We start from the raw sequence: 21011 nt of genomic DNA, 5'->3' as shown, positions 1-21011 counted from the left end.
CCATCTTTTCAAAACAAAACTACCATTTTCTTTTCAAACAAAAACAAAGCATGAGACCTGTGTTTACTGGAGAAGGAGAAGCCCCGGGGTAAAGACTTGGCCTCCTGGGAACTAGTTTTGGGAGTGGGGATAAAGAAGAAAATGAATGGGATGTACCAGAAATGAAGATGACAGCAGTTACTCCTGAAGGAATACTTCATTTTCTCATATATTTCCCCTCATCCCTTCAGAAGTCCTTTCGTGCTTTGGGGAGACAAGCTTGGTTGTACATAAATTTGTAACATGTGGAAGGGTTCCACTCTCTTCCTTCCCCAATCCATTCTTTTTATTTAAATTCAATTTTTTTTCAGTTAATGGCATCACCCTGCCCTGCCCCACACTCCCCAAACACACACACACACACACAGCCCCCCCCCCCCCCCCAAACCCTTGCATCCAATATTTGTAGGCAAGCAGAACAAATTCCCCCATTGGCCATGTCCAAAATTTTAGACTCAAATTGGTGGCTTTACTCTCTGCACAGAGCCCTATGCCCACTTAGTAAAATCCAAGCTTAAGCCGGCATTCAGAGACCACACAGTGGGTGCCCTGTTGTCATTCCCATCTACTTCCATGTCTGTTGGTCTTGCTCGGCATTCTCATGAGCTCCGTGCGCTTTCTTGCTTCCTCTGCCTGTCTCATGCTCTTCATTGAATGACTCTCTGCATTGAATTCTTACCTACTCTTAATGCCCAACTAACTGCCAACTGCTCTGAGCTTCAAGCTTCTCTTCTGTACAGGGCCCTGGATTAGATGATTTCCAAGTTCTTTTCCAGCCTTAATATTTTATGAATATATTTTCCCCTCTGAACCAATTTTCCCAGTTTATATTCTGATATAAACCTTCACAATTCTTTTAAGAAGTGCCAGTTCATGGAAGATGAGTGAACTCTCCCTTGAGTCTATGAGTCATTAAATTATTCTTAGTCATAAGTTCATCCAGGCTATTTAATATGGTTAGAAAAATCTACTAGTTTACTCTTTCTTCTTTCCTTCCTTCCTTCCTTCCTTCCTTCCTTCCTTCCTTCCTTCCTTCCTTCCTTCCTTCCTTCCTTCCTTCCTTCCTTCCTTCTCAATGGAGTGAGAGGTGGGGGGGATAGAGAAGGGGATTGGGAGAGGGTAACCACCCCCAAAAAATAAAAAAAGAAAAGAGAAAAAAAAGAAAAGAGGGTCATTGAAGTATTTTTTAAAATGCATAGAAATGAACAGAAAATAGGCCAGAAACTGTTATAGACAAGTAGGACAGCTTTTGAAAGTTACATGGTTAATTGATTTCATATTTCAAAATAAAGGCAACATGTATAGGATAAATATTCACAGATTTATGTACAATCCTCTTTTCCTCTTCTACTGTGTTTATGAAAATGTCCAATTTATTTAGTATTTAAGTTCAGGAAACAAAAAGTCTCCCAGCTGCTCATAATCGCAGACTTCACTGGAAGGGCCTAATTAAGGATGTTGGATAATTTAACCATATGAATTTTAAACACATCGCTTGAAATCCTCCAAACCTTGAAACTTAAGTTTTATTGAACAGTTAGGATTTTTAATGTATTTTTGTGCTTAACTAACTAAATAGAATTGAAAGTGCTGCTCTTTTTTCCAGGGACCTTTATTCAACAAACTATAGGCATTATCCAGAGCTCATGATGTGTGTGTGTGTGTGTGTGCGTGTGCGTGTGTGTGTGTAACATACACACACACTCGCACACTTATCTACAGATAGTGTGGCACATAGTGCTTAGAATTCTAAGACCAGGAAGAGGTCTGGGATCAAATCCTATTTCTTAGCTGTGTGACCAACAAGTCACTGAGCCTTAGTTTCCCTCTTTGTAAGTTGGGGATAAAAATATTATAGACCACATAGGGTTATTAGCAAGGATCAAGGAAGAGAATCTGCAAACTTTAAAGCACCTGTGATTATTATCTATTTACATATGCAATATATTATTATATATCCCCAAGTGAACGTCAGCTTATGAGCAGGAACTGCTGTTCATTTTCTCTTGGTGTCCATAATGCTGCTTTGCTCATGGCAGGCACTTAAATATTTACTGGATTGGACTCTTAAAAAATACAGGAGGAAACAAGATACTGTCTTATTTATTGCTCTTATTAAGTTCTGGAGATACAGTTTATTTATTGTTACTATTAAGTTATAGAGAGGCGGTAAGGTATAATATAACTAACTGCATGAGGAAGTGAGGAAACCTGGCTTCTAAGTGAGGATCACTTGCACAAAGAGAGAGCTGGACTGTATCTGATGCCTTTCTAGCTCTAAAAAGCCATGGTCTGTGGCTTATATTCCTCTCTAAATAATGTACTGCCTTCCCATAGCCATGGGAAAGGTATTAGATCTTTCTTTAAAAAAATTTCATCCAAGTTAGTATTTCTAGATCTTGGAAGGTCAGAGTTCCTTTTTCCACAGCAGGGTTGTTATTTAAAAAGCAAAACTGCATAAAACAAAACAAAGAAACACACCCAACCTCTTGCCTCCACATATCTTCCAAGCCCAGGGGACCCTCTTAGGGCCACTCCCTCACTGTTGACTGATTTTTGACCTTGTGAGCACTTTTTTTTTTTTTTTGCGTTTATCTCTTTTGTCTCATTAAATGTAAGGAGGATTTCACTCTACTCATTTTCACTTTAAGTATAAAAATTCATCAATATTTAGTGGGTGATATAATTACTGATTTTTTTTAAAAAAAATTGTTTTCAGTCTCCCTCCCTCTACCCTTCTTCCACCCATTGAGAAGTCAAGACTGTTATATCATGTGACACATTTCCATATTAACCATGTTGAAAAAAAAAGCCAGAAAAATAAAGTGAAAAAAATGTGCTTCATTCTGTATTCTGTGTGTATCAGGTCTCTCTGGAGTTGGATAACATTTTCCATCATGGGTCTTTTGGAATTGTGTTGATCAGAATAGCTAAGTCTTTCACAATATAAATATTTTTGTACATATAAGTCCTTATCCCTTTTCTTTGATCTCTTTGGAATATAGAACTAGTAATGGCATTGCTGGGTCAAAAAATATATGCAGTTTTATAGCCTTTTGGGCATAATTCCGAATTTGGCTGGACCAGTTTACAACTCCACCAACAGTGCATTACCATATCTATTTTTTGCATTTGTCTATTTCTTTTGTCTTGTTAGCCAGTAGCTGTGAGGTAATATCTCAGAGTTGTTTTAATTTGTATTTTTCTTGAATTACTAGTGATTTAGAGCATTATTTGTATGACTATGGATAGTTTAGATTTTTTCTTCTGAAAACTTCCTGTTCAAGAGGATTGTTTTTTTTCCTATCATCCCTTGGAGTAGGGTTACAAAGTGAGGAGGTGTCTAAAACATTGAATTCATTTTTACCTTCAAGCTGAAAGAAGGTGGAAAAACTTGTAACTGTTCAAGACTCTATTTTTCCTTTGCTCTTGAGACTTAACCTTGGTGTTTATTAGATATTGATCCCAGAAGAATGATACCAATACCGTAACACACAGATTCAGTCATTAAATCATCAAACCTAACTGGTGTTGTACTTAGCAGCCAGACTTCACTTTGCATGCTACTACAAGCCATCCAAGCTATCAGATTATATTTGTGAGGAAGATGTTGAGTTCTGAGTGCAAGTCCTGCTTATGACTGAGTAGATATGAACATGTTGGGACAAGTAGATTTATGAAGAGCTCTGGGGAACTGTAGCAGCCCATTTAAGAAAAATATAATCTTTGTTGTTCTAGCTATAAAATTATTTTTAAAGTTTCTCCTATTTCAGAACTACAGAGTTGAAAGAAACCTTTAAGGTCATCATTATCAACCATGTCAAATGGACGAATGCCCTCATTTCAGACATCTCTCAAAAACAAGGGGGATTAACATTCTTTATATCATGGATCCATTGGGCTCTCTGGTGGAACTTATGAATTCTTTTGAGAGTAATGTTTTCAAATACATAAAATTACAAAGGCATTTTGTTTCCCTCTTGATCCCACCTCTACCTTTTACCCTGTTGAAAAAAAGAAGAAAAATTAAACTAGGAGATTTTTCTGAACACATTGAATAGCCTGAGTGAACTTATGACTGAGTATGACTTCATGACTCATTAGACCCAAGGGAGAGTTCACTTATCTTCCATGAATTGGCACTTATAAAAGAATTGTGAAGATTTATATCAGAATGTAAACTAGGAAAAATAGTTCAGAGGAAAAAGAGAATTTTCATAAAATGTTAAGGCTGGAAGAGAACTTCAAGATCACCTAATCCAAACTGCTCATTTGACAAATGAGGAAATTGAAGCCCAATCATTAAGTATGAACCTTCTTTGTATCATGGACCCATTTGGCTGTTTGATGGATCTGATAAACCCCTCCTAAGAATGTTTGTAAATGCCTAAAATAAGGTAAATAAAATTACAAAGGAAACCAAAGGTTAATGAAGATAAAAATTCATTTTTTTCCTCATCCAACTTCATGGGTCTCCTAAAATATATGGATTAGGTTCCTCTAGTCCATGAATTCCAAGTGAAAGCCTTTTCTTATTCTGTTTTTATAGGGGGAGGTGAGGCAGTTAGGGTTAAGTGACTTACCCAAGATCACACAGCTAATAAGTATCCTAGGTCTGAGGCCAGATTTGAACTCAGGTCCTCCTGACTCCGGGGTGGGTGCTGTATTCAGTGCACCACCTAGCTGCCCCAGAAAGCCTTTTCTTTAACATAAATGGATGCTCAGTTTTTCCTAGAATGCCTCTGGTGATACAGAGCTATCTGGCTCATGAGTCAGACCATTTTAATTTCAAAAATCTCCAGTGGGGAAGAACTTTCTCCCTTCTAGTGAACTGAATCTTGTAGAATAACTTCTGTCCACTGGTTTTAGTTGTCTCATCTAATGCTACCTAAGAGAATGTCAGTCCTTTAAATATTTGCAAAGTCTTTTTCATGTCTTTTATTCTCAAGGCTAAACAACACCAATTCCTTCATCCAGTTCTCATCTGAAATGGTTTTGAGTCCCTAGCGTTATCATGGCCTGCCTTCTCTGAATATGCTCCAGAATAAGGCAACATAAAAGAACCTTTTCACTCCAAGGACCAGGGAATCCTAAGGGTTCACTTACTTGCCATCTAAGAGATCTGATGTGGCCAGATTGCTGACCACGCACTAATAATGTTGGGATAAGAACAATTTTAAGCTTTTATTGATTTGGACAGTTGTAGGGTCAACATACTATCAGTGACATTACTATGAATTGCCAGGAAATCTCCTGAAGTGGAAGGAAGGGGTCAATTATCACTTGACTGTGGAGCCAGAAAGGAACTTAGAGGTTATCTATTTCCTCTAGAAGAGGAAACTGAGGGCCCGAGATTTTAAATTACTTTGCACAAGGACTGACAATGTTAAATCCCAAGCCTCCTAACTCCTAGGTTATTACTGTTTCTGTTATCCCAGAGTGATGAAATTTCTATCTGTGATAGTAGACAAGTGGCAATGTCTGTGAGTACTTTTGGGGAATCTTTGCTTTGCAGCTTAGAGTTCATTCCACTACCCAAAAAATCAGTGTCACAGAGAGAGGCAGCTGGATAGCACAGTGGATAGAGTGCTGGATTTGGAGTCAGGAAGACCTGAGTTCAAGTCCATCCTCAGAAACTTACTAGCTATAGAACCTTGGGCAAGTCACTTTACCTCTGCCTCAGTTTCCTCCTCTATAAAAGGGGGATAATAATAGCACCTACCTCCAGGGTTGTTGTGAGGGTAAAATAGTATAACATTAGTAAAGCATGTTGTAAACCTTAAAGCACTATCAATGCCAGCTGTAGTTATTAGCGCTATTATTATGGATCATTAGATGGGTAGGTATGTGCGGACAGTGATTCATATAGAAAACACCTGGAGATTTCAGTGGAAAGTAAGCTCAGAAGGAGGTAGGTGATGTTATTATTCTCTTAAAACTGCACTGATGTTTGGTTCACACGTTCATAAAAATACTTTGTCTTCAGTGTTATCACACAACTAAAGAGGGCCTCGTTAGCTATTCTATCCAGTCCATTCATGAATAAGAATTCCCCCCTTTGACAATAATGATAACAAAAAGGGCCACTGACATTTATACTGTGCAGTTATACCTGGTAAGGTTTGCTAAGTGTTTGTGTGCATCATCTCATTTAATAAATTATTTCATTTCACAGCACCCCAAAGAAAGGGTCACCCAGGCTTCCCTTGGAGACCCCTAGGGAAGGGAGAACCCGCTCTTTCCCAAAGTAGTCTGTTAGCCTTAGTCTATGATTCTTTTGAACAGTTCTAATTGTTGGGGGTCCCTTTCTCCTCCCTTACTTTAAACCTAAATCTTCTTCATTCCACTTTCTACTTACTGCTTCTACTCTCTGCTCTCGGGGCCAAGCAGAACAAATTGAAACCTCTACTCCATACTGGTTCTTCAGATGTTTGAAGGCAGCTCTCCTATCTGGAGAGTCCTCTGCTATTCTTCTATGGTCTCAGCTAAATAGCCTTTAATTGATCCTAATAGGACCTAGTCTTGAGGCCTTTCACTGTCCCAGTCATCTCATTCAAGACACTCTTTCTTTTTTAATGCAATTGATGCAGTGGATAGAGCGCTGAACCTGGAGTCAGGAGGACATGAGTTCACATCCAACCTCAGACACTAGCTGTGTGACCTTGGGCAGGTCACTGCCTTATCTGTAAAATGAGTGGAGAAGGAAATGGCAAACCACTGCAATATCTTTGCCAAGAAAACCCCAAATGGGGTCACAAACAGTTGGACACACCTGAGTAACAACAAAATCACGTCATCTATTTTAGATTGTTGTGAGAATAAAATGAGACTATTTGTGAAGCATGTTGCAAACCTTAAAGTGCTATATAAATTGACATCATTATTATTATTTTAGCTAAGTAATCCATAATTCATATAAAAAAGATAGGTTACCTTCCTTGGATACACTGGTTGAAGTTACAAAGTTAGCCTGTCAAATGCTATTTTTATTGGAGGATGCCTTTGATTTGGGTGATTGCCACCAAAGTGCCCGCTTTGTTGCCAGAATGGTTAGACTTCTCATAGGAGTAGGGAATAGACCAGAGAGGATCCAGTCAACTCAGTCTTTTCTACAAAAATGGATTGCTCTATTAAAATCATCACTATTAACTAATTACTATTAACAATGTCAGCAGAACAGGTGTTTAATAATACTTGTTGTCATGTTTCAGTTGTGTCTGATTCTTTGTGACCGTTTTTGGGTTTTCTTGACAAAGCTACTGGAGTGGTTTGCCACTTGCTTCTCCAGATCATTTTACAGATGAGAAAACTGAGGCAAACAGGGTGAAGGGACTTGCCCAGGGTCACACAGCTAGTAAGTGTCTGAGGCTGGATTTGAAATCAGGAAGACCAATCTTCTGATCTCCAGACCCAGCACTCTCTATCAGATGTGCCACCAGCTGTGACTCGTTACTTGTTGATATGCAGTTTATAGCAACATTTACCAAAATACAAATATGAAGTCTAATATGAAATCTTTCTCCATAAGCTATAATCTGTAACAGCATATTTTAGTAAGAACAGCTCTGGAATTACAGTCCAGAGAACCTTGTTTTCAGTCTTGTCTCTGATGCTTAATAGATGTGTGACCCTGAGTAAGTCACTTAACCTATCTCAGCCTCAGTGCCTTATCTATAAATTCTTATAATAATGCACTTACCTCCTAGGGTGGTTGTGAGGATCTGATGAGATAATATGTGTAAAGTGTTTTATAAACTTCAAAGCTCTATATAAACGTATATAGTAAATAGTATTGTTATCACTACTACTGTGTATGACCATTCAACTGTAGAGCTGGACTTGGAAGCATCTTGCTGGGGGTGTGGATGAAGAGGGGTGAGCGGGGAGGGATAGTTTAGATTTAATCTTTAAGGTACTTTTTAGCCCTAAATCTTATAATCCTTTGACTGTTAACCTAAAGAGCCAGTTGACTTCAGTGTGCCCAGTAGACTTATGTTACGGTATTCTGATATCACAATTAGACATCTATGTACTTCCTTTTCTAATACCCCATGCTATTAAGTAACCTCAAATTTGTGTCCTCAAGATTTTCTTCTTAAGTTTCTTTTCTTCGCTCTCTAGCAATCTTTGAGATTCTCATTCACTCCCATAGCATCAATCATGTGCTGCCTGCATATATGTGTTTTCTGTGCAAATGTGCAGAGAACAAGCACTGTCTCATTTTTGTCTTTGTAATCCTGCGTGCTTAGCATGGTGCTTTGCACATAGTAAGTGCTTAGGGAATGCTTTCTCATTCAGTCATTCAATTTTACCTTTATAAGTGCGGCTTATCAAAAGGAGTCCAATTGCTATGTTAATATACTGTATTATACAAGCTTCTATGGACACATACAAGTTAAGTGGTTCTGGCTAATTGTTGTAGGATCATACCATCTCAAAACATATGTCGTTTCTAGACGTATATAAGCTCGTTGAAAGCAGGGGTAGTTTTATTGTTTCATTTTTTTTTTTTTTAACTCCAGCACTTAGCTCAATGCCTTACACATAGTAGGTATTCAATAGATGCTTCCTGAATCGAGTTGATTAACTAAGCAGTTATACTGTGGTTAATCCAGATTGGACTAGGATCACAGAATTTAGAAGTCATCTTTTTGTGATTAAAACTGAAACATTGTCAAGAAATATTGAAAAAGTTCACCTCCCTGAGGTTGTTAATGATAACCATTATAAGCTCCCTCTTCTTACTTCATAGACATGCCTGTTGGAGTACCCATAGATTTGTTTTTCACCAGCCTTGTTGTATTAAATTAGTAATAAAATGTAAACGTCACTTAGTGACCTTAGTGTTTTCTGTGTAAGGAAGCATCGGGTTAATTTTTCCAACTTGAGTGTTAGTTGGGAGTGGGCCAATGAACAGTAAATTATCCTCAAGAGACAGCAGGTTTGTATACTGGTGTGGCAACAAACCCAGTCACACATAGTGTGGAAAGATAACATGAAACCAGGGGATTGGTTTCTTCTAGTTCTATTTCTGAAGACAATAGTCAGCAAGTATCCATTAAGTACTTACTATGTGTCAGGAAGCGTGTTATACACAGGGATACAAAGAGAGGCAACCACCTTGTGTTCAAGTCACTTAATCTCTTTTAGCCTCAGAGCCTTCCCTCATCCATAAAATGAAGCATTTGGATCATCAGAGTAGGGCCACCGTATTTTCATTTGCCTTTAGTTATTTGTGTTCCTGTCCTATCTGTAGGGCAGGGGATACGTCTTATTCCTCTTTATATCCCTCTCTCACCCCTGAACCTAGCACAGTGAACAGAATGTATGGAACAAGTGAACTTGGATGGGGGGAAAATCACTTATTTCATAGACTCTATTTCCTTTGCGATCCTATGCATTTTATTTTAGGCATTTAAAAACAATATTCTGAGAAGGGGTTCCTAGGACTTCACTAGACTGCCAAAGCAATCTATGATATGTAAAAGGGTAAGAACCTCTGTTTCAGATGAAACTGCCTTAATGAGGTCCACATAGGACATAAGTTGTAAACTTAGGATGGAAGTAACTAAACATTCCTCTCTGTAGGAAATGGGTGATCTGTCAGAGGGGATGTGTGTGAGTGTGTGGGTGGGTGGTGGTAGTCACAGTGGTGTATTTAAATGTGGAAACATGGTCGACCTGTCATGCTACTTTTGTCACTGGGCCGACAACAACATAGTCTTTGAAGTAAATTTTTTTTATCTTTCTCTTTCAGGAGGAATTTATTTGAAGAAGTTTGAAAGAGACTGAAAACTTAGGAGATGTATGAAGCCACTTGCCCAAGGAAATATTTTCTTAAATCCTTTGTACCATTTCTGCCCTGGGTGTGTGTTTAAGACTCCAAAATGGAACACCGTTGTGATACTAGGTGCCAGGTTCTGTGTGTCAGCTTGATAACTGATTTTTGCCCCTTATGCCTTACGGAAAGTTCACTAAATTTTCGAGAAAGGCACGATTTGGTAGTATTTTAACTTAATAGCCTCTACCTTTGCCCTTGTGTACATAACTCAAATTTTCTCATTTCAGTAATGTGTATGTACAGTGGGAATATTAATGTACAGTTTGAGATTATACTTCTTTTTGTCTGTATGTGTTTCTGTTAACTCCACCCCATTCTTTTTCCTCTTTTATTTTTTGTCTGGGGGAAAGGGGCAGTGCGCAGCACCAGTTTCACTGTCACTGAAGTGATAGGCAGTGATATCAGCATGCTCCTCTCCCACCTTTATCATAATCACGTTTCATCCCTAGATTACCAGTGACTACCTTTTAGGAGTGACTTAAATTTGACAACAATCCCATCTTAATGATTAAAAATTGACTTCAAGTCCATCGAACAACATGTTGTTGTTTTGGCAGCCCAAGGCCCAAATAAACCTTCAGTGTAAGACAAGGGATTGTAACTTCTTCCAAGCTTTTTTCATGGTGTAGACAAGCATTTGTATGGTGCTGCTTATAAAGCCTTGCAAATGTGTTCATGGCAGGCAAGGGCAGATAGTCTGGGAGAGACCAGACAAAACCTGTCATTACTTTGGGTTTTGTAATTTGGCCTGAGTGTTTCCTGATGTCTATCATTCTCCTTAAAATAATTTAAAAAAATGAAACAAACCTACTCTCAGTTTCCCAAAAGAACACCTCTGGGTCAACGGGCTTTTAAGTATTAATGTAAATCTAGCTTTTTTTCTAAACCTAGTCACAAAGTTAAGAGTTTACCGATCTTTCAGATGACTGATAGATTTAATTTTGCCTCAGTTTTTTACCTTCTTATTTCAAGGCAGTATGGTGCAATGGATAGAGAGCTGGCCTTGGACTTAGGAAGAGCTGATTCAAGTTTTACATTTTACACATGCTGGCTCTGTGATCAGAACTTTATCTCTCAGTTCTCCCAGTAACTCTCTTAAGGCTATAAATTGCATAAAAGGGGTAGATCTACATTGATAGAGGGAGTTTCCTCATTGGGAGTTCCCTATTTCAATGAAATCTCAGGTCCAGTGCAAAATTTGTCAGTTTTCTAACACATCTGAAAGGTGTCTGTATGTGGGTATATGTCGGATACATAAGATAAGAGAATTTAACTGTGGAAATAAACCTCCCTGAGTTCCAGAAAAATTATGATACAGAATTTTTTTTGAGAGTGTAACTATTTTTTATTAGGCTGAGATTTTAAAGTCTCCGTTTTGTTAAGTTAAAAATCATCATTAATTATTAATGATTTAAAATATTACATTCCAGTATGGAGAAGAATCAAAATAGAAGGCATTTCAAAAGATTTAATAATTTTATTCAGATCAGAGAACTTTTTAGCAATACAATGGAAAAGAAAATACACTGAGATCTAAAACTGTATTTAAATGAAAAGCACATTTTTAAGGTATTTTCTAACCAGTTTTGGTTTGATTATTTTACAGTTATGCCAAAAGTTATCCACCCCATACATCAATCATGTAAACATTTTTGTTGGTTTCTTATATCCAATGATAATTTTTAAGTGTTTCCAAAGCAACAGATGTTTACAAGAGTTTGTATTTCCCTTCTTCCTTTCGAGGGGGAGGAATTCCCAGTGCAACCTTATAGAATGACACTAACTATTGTTATCTTGTGTAAAATTTGTAAAGGTAATTTTTCATCATTTTGTGTGTCAAATATATTTTTAACTGTATGGTTTGTACCTTAAGACTTTTGTACTACCAAAGCAGAGTTAAAAATAAAAGGAGAATTAAACAGTGTTTTTAGTTTGCCTTTCTCAATATTTCTTTTTAAGATTCTCAGATACCTCGTGATGGCATGGAGATTCTCAAAGACTGCCAGGGCAACACAGGCTCTGGCTGGTCCTGCTGTCCTGGCAGGGGCCTGGTGATGGGTTGAGTATGTCATCTCTGGGACAGCCTGGCTAATTTGGAGAGGCGTATCACCAGAAAGCTGATCCTGCAGGAACCTCTGCCTCTGTCCTAGACAGACCTGCAGCTGCTTTCAGGTTTTTGTTATTAAGGATAATTCCTTCGCATTCTTCCACATTTCCTTGTCCCATCTTAGTGGATCACAAATTCAGGAGGGTTGTGAGGCTCAAATGGTGGGTTTAAATCACTTTGCAAACCTTAAAACAGTATCTAAATACCGTTTGTTGTTAGCGTACAGCCACCAAGACTTAAGTCTGGTGATGACTTATTTCCTGAACTTTCTACTGTGGTTCTGTTGAGCTCAAGCAAAGGGGTGTGTTGGTAAATGTTTAATGACCAGGCTTACCAGAAAAAAAAAATGGTACACATACACGCTTTTAAGCTTAACCTGCTTTAAAGTTTAGACAATCGACAAAATAATCCCTGTTTTGTGACAACTGTGGATTTCTGAAATGTCTGCATGCATAATGAAAATTTAACATGGGTTCTGCTTGTTAGAGCTGCTTCCAGCACACTTCTGCACTGATCCTATAACCTTGTGCATCATAGATCAGAGGCCCCTCATTTTACAGATGAGGTAACTGAGGCCCAGGGCCTCATAGGTAGCAAGAATCAGACATATTATTTGAATCCGGATCCACAGATAGCGTTCCCTCCCCTGTATCTTGCCATTTCTGTTACCTTCCTTCTGTATATTAAATAGGAAATGAAGTAGTACTATGCTTACCGCCTGTGGACACCAATGGAATGAGGGGTAGGCAGGTTTGGGGAGCTGTGGACTGGAGGTTTTCTAACGACCTTGCTTTTGCCTCAGGGTTTGCTGCAGATCAAGGGATTAGTTCCTTCTCCAGTGAAGGGGAGCCAGAGGAGAAATGAGGCAGAAATACGCCACCCAACCTGACCTTTTATTTCCTGTGTCTAAGATGCCCTCTTTTTATTTCATCTACAGGAAATCTTTGAGGAAATCACTCATTCACTTTCCTCCTCCCTCTTGCCTCCCCCATAGTACCTCCTTAAATGATTTTCTGATTTAGTTTTCCATATAAAGGTAGGGGGAGAGAAAGGAGAGAGTGCTAATGGAAATGTGGGAGAGCAGGCGCTCAGCAGAGTCATGAAACCAATTGAAAAGCCTTAGACAAATGGGCCTTATACCCCATTATTTTCATTATCATCACCTAAGACTGACCAGGTGAGACAAGTCCTCCTTGGGACTCGGTCAGAATCATCTAAATCTCAATCGTGGAATGGTTCCCTCCCTTCAGCATGGCTGGCAGCGCAGTGAGTCCAAACTTACACCTCTGATTAGTCTAGGGAGCCTAGTTTGCCTTGCATATAAAACAGATATTCCACAGTCATTGAATGAAATGCTCTGCGTGTTCCTAAACCTTATGGTTGACTAAGGGAACTATAGAGTTTTTACATTAGCAGCAGTTTTCTTGGAGAATGACTTCTTAGCAAGGAGGTTCAAAGATCCATTTTCTCTATTTAGGATTCATTTTTGGAAAGAATAGTTTGGTAGAATGGAAAAAATGATTTCAAGTTACTTTATTTCATAGCTTTGCTACCCAATATTGATAATGATTTTTATGTATTCTGCAGGGAATAGGCTGCTGGACTGGGGATCAGGATGAGCTGAGTTCAGATCTTGCTTCTGACAATTTATGTGTGACTACGGTTAAGTTGGACAGCTACGAAGTGCAATGGATAGAGTGCTGGACCTGGAGTCAGGAAGACCTCAGTTCACATCCCACCTGATGCTTAATGGCTGTATGACCCTGGGCAAGTCACTTAACCCTGTTTACCTGAGTTTTCTCATCTGTAAAATGAGCTGAAGAAGGAAATGGCAAATCACTCCAGTATGTTTGCCAAGAAAACTCCCCAAAAGAGGTCACAAAGAGTTGGACACAACTGAAAACAACTAAACAATAATATGGTTAAGTCACTTAAGTTGTCAACCTCAATTCCTCATCTGTACAATGGGGGGGGGGGTATTAATATCTGTAGTGTCTACACTACATGAGATTCAAATGAGATTATTGTGGATAAAGAGTTTTGAAAAACATCTATTAAATCCTGTATGCTAAACACTTTATACACAGATTATCTCATTTGATTCTCACAACAACCTTCTGGGGCAGGTGCTATTATTTTCCCATTATACAGTCAAGAAAACTGGGGTAGGCATAGGTTAAGAGACTTACTCACATAGCTAGTAAGTGTCTGAGGCTGGATTTGAACTTAGGTTCCTGACACCAGTTTCAGTACCCTCTAAAAGCCTATACATCAAGATTGTTCTTCTTTGTGTATGTATGGCAGACTAGCCAGTATAAAGCATCTGTGAGAACCCAGATCACCGCCATTTTAGAGACTGGAATTGGAATTAGGAAGGGCATACACCTGAGATTATAGTTCTTCCCCTTCCTACAACTGACTGACACTGGGTTATTTGAAACGCAAACTGGTGTTCAGTCTGTCTATGAGAGTAGGGATTCCTCACCTTTTAATGTCTTAGGCCCCTTTACCGCCTGGAAAAATCTATGGACCCGTTCCCAGAAGAATATTTTTAAGAACATAAAATAAATACATAGGATTACAAAAGAAACCAATCCTAATGAAATACAGTCATCAAAACATTTTTTAAAAAGTTCACAGTTTCCATGTTAAGAATGCCTGCAGGTCATGGCAAACATAGTTGGCACAGATATTTTTTGTCTGACTCCAGTCTGCCAAATTCTGAACTGCTATACAGGACCTGGGTTGGATTTGATTGGCCAACTGATGAGCTCTGTTGGCTTTTTTTATTCATCCCAGGAATAATGTATAGAAGGGCATACTCTTAGCTGAAATGCAGAGTTTCTGAAATTCTACACCTGGAGCTCATGACAAGTAAATCTTTAAATAACAGTTTTCATTTATATATCACTTGATAGTTTACAAAATACTTTCCTTACAACTCATTGAACTAGATAGGATTGCTGACTTCCTTTCAGGGCTTATCTCAAATGCCTCCTTCTCTAAGAGGCCCTTTCTGGGCTACAGCTTCCAGTGCCTTCACGTTTAAGGTGGTCTTGTATCTATTCTGTATGGATTATTTTTATACCTATGTACGTGTTATCTCCACCATTAGATTAGAAGCTCCTTGAGGGGAGGGGATCTTTTTGCTTTTTCCTCCTATTCCCTAGTGCTTAGCTGACACATTTCCATTGTACCCCACTCTTTGTTGCCTCTTTTGAGGTTTTCTTGATAAAGATACCAGAATGGTTTGCCATTTCTTTCTCTAGCTCATTTTACAGATGAGGAACTTAGCAAGCAGTGCTAAGTGACTTGCCTAGGGTCATACAGCTAGTAAGTGGTTGAGGCCAGGTTTGAACTCATGAAGATAAGTCTTCCGGATTCCAAGCCCAATGCTCTACCCACTGTGCTACCAAGCTGTCCCACCTGGCACATAATAGCTGCTTAATAAATGGTTAGTAATTGATTGATTTGGCTAGTTTCCTCATCTCATTTGTAAAATGAAATAATTGTATTAGATGGCTTTTCAGATCTCTTCTGAAGACCCTAAATCTAAGAACCTGTGGATTTAAATGATTCTTCCAAGGTTAAATAGCTAGTGACCAGGCCAGGACTCTAATCCAGGCTCCTCACTCCAAATCCAAAACTTCCACCTTTGACATGAAGCGAAAATTTCAGGGATACTGGGTTGATGTAAACGGGTTATCTGTTTTCATGTGAGCTGATCCCAGAAAAGCCTAGAATGTAGGATAAAGGAGTGTTTTCTTTCTCCTCTCATTGTTTTGTTTGCACTAAAATGTTACCCTTAACCAAGGTGTGACAGAAAATACAAGGATTGTAGTATTCTTAATAAAAATTTAAGCAAAAGTTCCCTCATTACATCCTTGCACACTAATTAAAGAAAACATGATTTTGCTTGAATAGACCTATTTCATTTGGGGCTACAGAGGAGGAGAGAGCAAAAAATCCCCAACAAAACCCTATCCTTTCCCCCTCTCTTTTAGGTTTTTTCATTCAATAATAATTAATTGGAAGAGGCGATGGAAAAAGTGTTCTAATTTGTCAACCCGAGTTTTCTACAAATAAGTATGTGAGTTTTGGTACTTCAAACCATCTCTTTTGTCACTTTTTGTTATGATGTAGTGGTAAGAGTAGCTTTGGCACCAGAAGACTTGAATTCAAATGCTATCTATCCTGCTGACTTCTCCCATGACCTTCGCAAAGACAGCAAAATCACTCCCCATATCTAAGCCTCAGTTTTTTCATGTCTAATATGAGAAGGTTAAACTGGATACCCTCTAAGGTCCCTTCCAACTCAAAAATTCTACCATCCTAATTTAATTTTTAAATCCTAGTGCTAAGAGCTTATTTAGGAGACTGTCTTGATCTCTTGTCCCATCTATAATATAAGACAGGTAGAAACCTTCAGAGATTTACCTACCTACAGTGCCCTTTAGTGCCCTCTGTGGCTTGAAAAGGGAAAATCCCTCAAAGCCGAGAAAAATTAAAACATAAATAACTTTGCTAGGATTAAAGGGAACTACTTTTCACCAGTGGAAGAGGCGTAGGTGATGCATGGTACATGTCCCTAAAGAGATCACACTCTGTCCTGCAGTCTAGAGTTGTGAATCTGCCACCAGCATGTGAATTTCCCCCATTCACAAGCTTCCATATTAGGTTTCTCAAGTCAGCATCTGCTATGGAGACAGTGTGCATTGGTGGAAGTGTGTGAACCAGGTTCATAGCTGGACTGTTAGGTTTTGATGATCTCTGCTTTTGCCTTCTCTTAATTAAATATTATATATTTTGATTGTCCTTACTTTTCCCTTCTCATTTAGTAAATATTTAATGTTTAAGAGTTAATGTCATTAAATAAATGAGATGTATATTAGTGAGGACTCAGGAGCGATAGTGAATGTATATTTCCTTCATAACAGGGTTAGCCAAGACTTCAAGGAAAAGCTGTAACCATGTGGCCAGTGCTCTGGGGAGCCAACGTGATCTGCTAGCACGAATGCAGTTTGGGCATAAGTGAACCAACCACATGCAGTCCAGGAAAAAAAGATGCTAGAAGAAGAGTTGAAAGGTGGTTGTCACCCTCTTTATGGGACTTCTTGGTCTTGGCCAGAGGAAATGTAAGAAGACAGAGAAAAAGAAGATGAAGAGAATTCTTTTCTGGAGAGAATTATTTTAATCGTCTTACAAAGAAGATGAAGAGGTTTCTTGAGAAGTGATTCTAACTGGCATCCTGGGTGAATTGAATGGTTGGACTGTTGTTCCAGACGTGAGGATAAATAATCCCCAACTGTATGGTTGTAACATCCAGCTGAAAGCACTGACTGATCTTTCTCACAGCTAAAACACTGCAATTATTTGTTGTGCTACTGTTAATACCCAGAAACTGATGCTTATTTAAGCCTAGGAAATTAGGGGTATTGATATATATAGAAAGATATGAGCAACTGCTTATCTAAAAATAAGTTGTTCTAGTTTAGTAAATAAATAATTTTTAACAAATTGAAGTGGGCTCAGAGAAAACTAACGAATTAATGAGAGAAATTGTAATTTTAAAAATAAGGAAATATTGGAACATACCTCTAGGTCAGAAGGATGAGAATGAATGTGGTAAAAAGTCCAACAGAAGTTTAAGGAGTGACCACCTCTTGTGAGAATGGATTCTCTAAACCAGTTCTTAACTTGAGGTTTGTAAATTCACTTTCAAAAAAAGAGTTTGACACCATTTATTTCAACATAATTGTTTTTGCTTATAATCTTTTATGTTTTACTTTATGCATTTAAATATATTATTTGGAGAAGAGGTCCATGATACAATTAAAAAAGATGAATAACTCATGTTACAACGAAGACAGTATCGTTGCCCTAAAATGTAAATGTTCTTATGGATAATGACAAAGACTTTTTAATCCTCCGTTTAAATTTTGCTTGATATTCAGATGTTCTCCATATAAGAGAAAAATTGGTCTTTTTAGTTCCGCAAATGATGTGTTAAGCGGTTTGTTTCTTCCAGCACATGCTGACAGCCCAAAGATCTTCTTCCATTAGTTTATTGATTATCTGAAGACATTTTTCTTATACCAAACATATTTGCTATACCTTGTATCAAACATGGATTTCTTTATAAAGAGAATTCTAAGAATTTGTTTGTACCAAATAAGTAGTAAATGAAGCCTAGTTCATAAAAGATCTGCAATAACTATATCAGTAATAATGATAGTAACAGGAGACATAGAAACATATAACAGTTAATATGATAATCCTGAAGTCGAATCACTCCATCCCAAACATGTGGATGAAACTTTGACTCCTTTTCTAGGTACCAACATACTTCATAGCAAATGGAGAAGATCCTTGTTGGTCAGTCATTTCAAATGTAAGTGGCGATAACACAGCAGATACAATCCAGTACCAGGGTTACCTTGGTTAATACTTGACTATCACAAGTTTGTCATTTCTTAGTCTCATCATTCCTGATCTCTCTGCAACATTTAGCATTGTTGATCATTCTGAACTTACATAAATTCTTTCCTCCCTTGGTTTCTGTCACATTGCATTCACTTGATTTTCCTTCTGATTGTATGAATGTCTGTCTTTCCTTCTTTCTACACCTAAGGGTTTGCACTAGCCATCTCCTGCCCTCTTTTCTCTCTCTGTTTTCTCCCTTGGTGATCTTATCCCTTCCTGTGGCTCATTTCCTCACCTTTCAGACCCTGCACAGCCAAACTCATGAACCTGACATTTTCCCAGCATGTTCTGCTCTTTCCTGACTTTTCTGCTTATGCCTTTTCCTTCACCAAAAATGCTCCTCTCAAGCTTTTACCTATTCAATTGCTACTCTAGTAGCAAAGTTGAACCTAAATGTTGTCTTGTCTATGAAGTCTTACCTGTTCTCTCATCGAGAAAGGCTGTGTCTCTCCTTGAACTCCCATAGTACTTTGCACCTGTTAAAGCACTTTTAAATCCTACTGTGCATTAAAGTTATTTGTATACATTTTATTTCTCTCCCCATAGCATCCCAGCACAGGGCCTTGCCTAGGTTTAGAGTTGGAAGGCACCACACAGTTATATAGTCATCAGGTTATAGATTGAGAATTGGAAGGGATCTATCTAGTTCCTTCATTTTACAGATGAAGAAATCAAGGCCCAGAGAAATAAAGTGATTTTGCCCAAGGTCACCCATGTACTAAGTTGTAAACCTGGGATATGAACAGAAGTCCTTTTAGGCAGATCCAGGGCTCTATAATCCCTGCTGCTTCTCAATCAATATTTATTGAATAAACTTATTGAATGTATGAGTGAACTTCCAAAATTCCAAATCCCATACCTACTTTTTACTAATCAATTCTTTCTTACTTCAAGGATCTATAATTTTGTCAATGTGGATACTCCTTTCACTAAAATTGATCACAGTCCCCTTATAATTTAGTAGATGGTCTTTGAGAGCTATCATGGCTAAAAAAATTCATTCTCCTGTAGCCAATCAGGACATGAGCCTCACTGAATTTGTCAGGATTGATCTTCAACAGACATGCAGACCATCACCAGGACTATTCACGAAACCTTTTAAAAATAGTGTCATGATTGTAATTTAGCATTCAAACTCAACACGATTACCCAAGTTATAATGAAAATACCTCTCCTATTCTTCCCCATGTCCTTTACGTACCTGCTGAGCTATGGGAAAACTAAGTGGGAAGTAGTGGGTTTCCCTTCACTAATAAGTTTTCAGGCATAGGGTGGCAGGGCCTACTTGGTAGAAGCTGTCGGAGACTGGACCCTGCTGACATAGCTTTTTTTGAGTCCACAGTAACTTTCTTTTCACAATGAGGCATCAGGACTTTAGTGAAGGATTTCCCTCCGCCCCACACTCTTTTTTTTGGTTCAGATCTGTGATCTTGGCAATAAAAAGGAACAACCAGTACGAAAAGCTCCCTTTCAATAATGAAAATTGCTTTATAGTATCCTGGCAACTTCTATCATCTTATGGTGCTTTCAAGACTCTTTCAGGTTAAGTGACTTGCCCATGGTCACACAGCCAGTATAAATCAGAGACAAGGTTTGAAACCAGGCCTCCCTGACTTTTAAGGCTGCTTTTTCTGTCCCCCATGTCACATTGCTTTCCTGAGCTAAAAGCTAAATTGGTTTTATGGACATTTTTAAAAAGCACGGAATCTATAGAAAGATGAACCTTGTTGTTGAACTTTAAAGGTTACAAGATACAAATTGGGCAAAACATTTTTATCTTTATAGATCTGTTTTTCTAATGCAAGCTTTGGATGAATAATTTAATAACTTGGACCAAAACTCAGTTGCTGTATGCTGGTTGCTAGATCAAATTTTAACTTCAGTTATTCCAAAATGTATGCTCCTGAGAAAATGCCACGTGCACCCTAAAAGCTCACTTGAATTCCCAGCACAAGTGTGTCAACAACTGTAGATTAAGTAATGCTAGGATGGGTATTTTGATGTTTTGTTCTTTTTAAGTCATCGATGTTAGTGGAATTAAAACTGATTCCTAGTAACAGAGATTAAAGTAGATTTAAGACAGAAATTAAAGACCATTGGCTTTGGGAAAAGATCCCAATGAAAACTTAGTTTCTATTTTTATCAGCATGGCCATCATTGATCTCTGGATAGCTTAGAAACCCAAAATCAGGCTACTTATGTATTTCTTATTCAGGATATTTTATGCCATGCTATTCTAAGCAAGACGTCCTCTAACTCCCACTGCCTGGCTTCAAGCTTGGGAAAGTTCTGTTGGTTACCACGGTGCTGCAAAATTTCAACAAAGATGCTGAGTTTGCATGAATGTAGTTTTACAGTGCCCAGAATCTTCCAGACTGTATGAACCATCAGTGATACATCAAGAAATATTGCCCGTGTATTTTGTTTTTACCTCTGGGAGCTGGGAAAATAAAAGAATATGAAGTATTTTGTAATAATTTTTAAAATGGGGTTCTGAAGCTTGAGTTCAGGGTGATTAAGAAAAACATAAGTCAAGTTCAG

The 21011-nt window shown here is 38.2% G+C and overlaps 1 protein-coding gene across 2 annotated transcripts in view; it reads left to right on the top strand.

Annotated features, from left to right (window-relative positions):
* Nucleotides 1–11804, top strand: part of RELL1 (RELT like 1) — a 70038-nt gene extending 58234 nt beyond the window's left edge. For both annotated transcript variants that reach the window (XM_072620452.1, XM_072620453.1), the window contains one exon: nt 9797–11804. The gene's annotated coding sequence lies outside the window, so the exon portion shown is untranslated. The remainder of the gene's footprint in view (nt 1–9796) is intronic.
* The last annotated feature ends 9207 nt before the right edge of the window (nt 11805–21011 follow it).

The sequence above is a fragment of the Notamacropus eugenii genome, chromosome 6, assembly GCF_028372415.1.
Source record: "Notamacropus eugenii isolate mMacEug1 chromosome 6, mMacEug1.pri_v2, whole genome shotgun sequence".
Classification (NCBI taxonomy): domain Eukaryota; kingdom Metazoa; phylum Chordata; class Mammalia; order Diprotodontia; family Macropodidae; genus Notamacropus; species Notamacropus eugenii.
Note: the sequence above shows the minus strand (reverse complement) of the source record. Positions and strands in the feature narration are given on the sequence as shown.